Genomic DNA, 3,271 nt, shown 5'->3' with positions numbered 1-3,271 from the left:
ATCTTAATTTACTTTCAATCTGGTCAATTGATTTGTTAAAATATGTTGAGTTTTACAACTAAAGTGAAGATTATATCCAAGATTAAGGGAGGTCAAAGCCTTTGGAAGTTCGGTGCAAATAAATAGGGAAATAATATTATCGGGCGTAGAATTAGAGATTTTTAGAGTGACAGACTAAAATCCCCAATTCGGTCCTATCGTTTGGGTGCTGAAGTGTAGATGTTAGCCCTCAGGTGAGGGGAACGTGGGAGCTCCGAAGTGAGAGCCGGTATCTTCCCAGCCTAGCCGCAGATTCAGTAAACAAGCGTAGGATTAGTCAATGTTCTTTATGCCTGAACCAAAGGGTAAGGAATAGGTGTGCTCCTATTTGACACAATATAAATTGAACTAATTCTCTTTATCCATTCACTATAATTTCTTGACAAAGAGAATGATGCTTTCTTATATATTGAATATCACAATTAGACCCTATTTAGTATCATTAGTTATTTAATAGTTATTAAATTTACCTATTTATTTCAATTGCTTATTAGTGATAGATAAGCAAATTAAACTTTGTTGTTGTGATTAAAGTATTGCTTTTCTCAAATCTTTGTTCGCGGTTCTAAACCACTCCCTGTGGGATTGATATCTAGGACTCTATTAGAGCCCTATATTACTTGAGCGATACGTATATTTGCGTTGATGAGTGTACTTTACAATTATTGAATGTTTATTACATCCATATTTATCTTGTATTTTTAAGCATATATAAAGTCGCGGTCAACACAATACAAGTTCAACATGATCTAATTCAAGGTATTCAAAATGTAAGCTTATACCTAATTAGTTGTCTTGAATTCTGTTGGTAAGTAGAGTTATGTATCATTTGTGAGTAGACACAACCAGAGAAAATGATCTTGTATCGTAGAGAGAGAGAGAGAGAGATGGATCTGATTCCTTCGAGAAAGACTTGAGAATTATACTAAATTCAGTTCTCCGCAAAATCAAAGAGAGATGACTCCTTAAAACTTTCCTCGGGTATAGGATTAAGAGGGAAAGAAATAAGAGCTCCAAGATAGAAAATCTTCTTGGGAGAGAGAAGAGTCCTATTGAGGTTTTCTTCCCCCCTTTATACATAAGAGAGAGAGCCTATAAAATAACCAGCGCATTACATCCTTGTATTAACTTGATGTCTTTATATAGTCTCCTGATGGAAGGAGTGTGATGTCGATGTTATGTATTGTCACTTAAAACCATATATTATCGGTACGTCAACCATCCTTGATATCTGGGCAAAAGGACTGTCACCTCAGTAACAGGCGATGTCTTTAATAAGTTACTAACAAATATCCCTATCAATCATGTTAGCCTCCTCGAATTGTCATCCGTGTGCAAATGGGATAGAATATCTCTTCTAGAGGAAATTGAGTTTATTTAAATCAATCACTTCGGCAGTTGGTCTCGATTCATACCAGAGAGAATCATATGCTAAGAAGAATGGTAAATCTTACCGAAGAGAATCATACAAGTGAGGTGAGTGTTTGAATGAACACTCAAAATGTAACTCAAGCGTGTGATAATGAATATGCAAAATATCATGCAAGCAATACTAATGCACATGAAAAACACACACTATGCAAGTGAAGTTAGTTGTTCGATCTGCTGAGTCAACTGGGGTGGTCAACCCGAGGCAACGTAGCCAAGGGGCTCAATCAGGCTAAGGTGGCTGCTAGATCAAAGTGATTGGTCTACCGGGCTGGAGTGGCTAGTTATACAAAAGTGGTTGGTTGACCAGGACGGGGTGGCCGTTCAAGGCAAAGTACAATATGAAACATATAAATTGCACTTAATTGGCCAATCAATATGCATATAGCAGGGCCGACTAGTATCTACTAGCCAATTTATCTTGTGTGGGTGACCAATCCCACAGTGACACCCCATATAAGGTGTACACACAACCAGCTAATCAAGAGGCATATGGTCGTGCCGACTGCTATTGTTCTGTCATTTGAATCGCCCAATATCGAGATATTAATTAAGTCGGTCGATACAAGATGGTTGGTCATACATGCCTCGTGCAGTCAATCAAACCCACTAGCATACAAACAAATAATGCAATGTGCAAGGTGTAATTGATCACAATCAGTAGCGATCTAAACTCAACTAACACTCTTACATAGACAGTTAGGGTTTTAGTTTTTGGATATGCAGCATGCCCGCCTCCGGCTTTGGTGAGGAATGGGGAAAACTTCATCCTCCAATTTCTCATATGAGATATCCTTCACTGTTTGTAGGACGGACTAGCTACAACATTCTTGTAAGATGGGCTAGTTACAAAGTTTTTCTCATTCTTCAAGTTCCAACTGATTAAGCCCCTTCAAGAAATGTTGGAAGCACCAAAACCGTGGGAAATTAGGATTCTAACCTACTAGGATTTAGATCTAGGGTTTATAATGGGAAGTTACTTGGATTCATAAAGGATTTGGTTATGAATGAGCTTCTTAACCTAGGGCTTCCTCTTGGAAATCAACAACTCAAACCTAGCATTCTCTACAAACATCCTAAGGTTAGCTATGAAAGAAAATGCAAATGGCGTTAAAGAATTTCACCGCCGCGATGATTGATTGACGTCTCAAGCCTATATTCTGGATGAAGCTCTCCTAACAATAAGAGAGAATCCCATGCAAGCTCTTCCTCAAGGTAATGAGGAAGCTCTATTCTAGTTGGAGAATCTGGCTAAGTTTCGAGCTTCAACGAAGTTCCAACAATGCTCCGGTGATCCTTCCCCAAGCTAGGATGAAACTCTGGTGTAGGAGAGAAGAAGCCTTGCTCCTTGCTAGCTACACTCCTCGAGAAGATCTTCTCACGCACTCAACTGAAGTGGAGGAAGAAGGAGGTGAGGAAGAAAGAGCAGGAAGAAGAAGAAGCTCGAAGATGACCGACTCCCTTAGCTCTTCTTCTTAAGGAAGATGAAGATTCTCCTTCTACTGTTCCAAGCTCTAAACTCCAAGGAAATTCTAAGCTCCTTGAGAAAGAAGATAGAGTTCTTCTTTTAGTCCTCTCAAGCTCTCACAGACAGCTCAAAACTAAAAGTGAGAGGAGATGGTTTGAAATGTGGAGAGGTGATAGGTCAAAATAGCCTTCCCCTTCTCTTTTGCCGAAAATGGCCTTGTTAAACTTCCTTGTAACCTTATAAAAGAAGCCTAAAAGAGGTATAATCACCTTATTTTTTCATTCTCAAAGCAAATCCCACAAAAAACAAGAAATATCTGCCATTTTGGATCATTGG

This window comes from Phalaenopsis equestris, unplaced genomic scaffold (assembly GCF_001263595.1).
Source record: "Phalaenopsis equestris unplaced genomic scaffold, ASM126359v1 Scaffold000038, whole genome shotgun sequence".
Classification (NCBI taxonomy): Eukaryota; Viridiplantae; Streptophyta; class Magnoliopsida; order Asparagales; family Orchidaceae; genus Phalaenopsis; species Phalaenopsis equestris.
Note: the sequence above shows the minus strand (reverse complement) of the source record.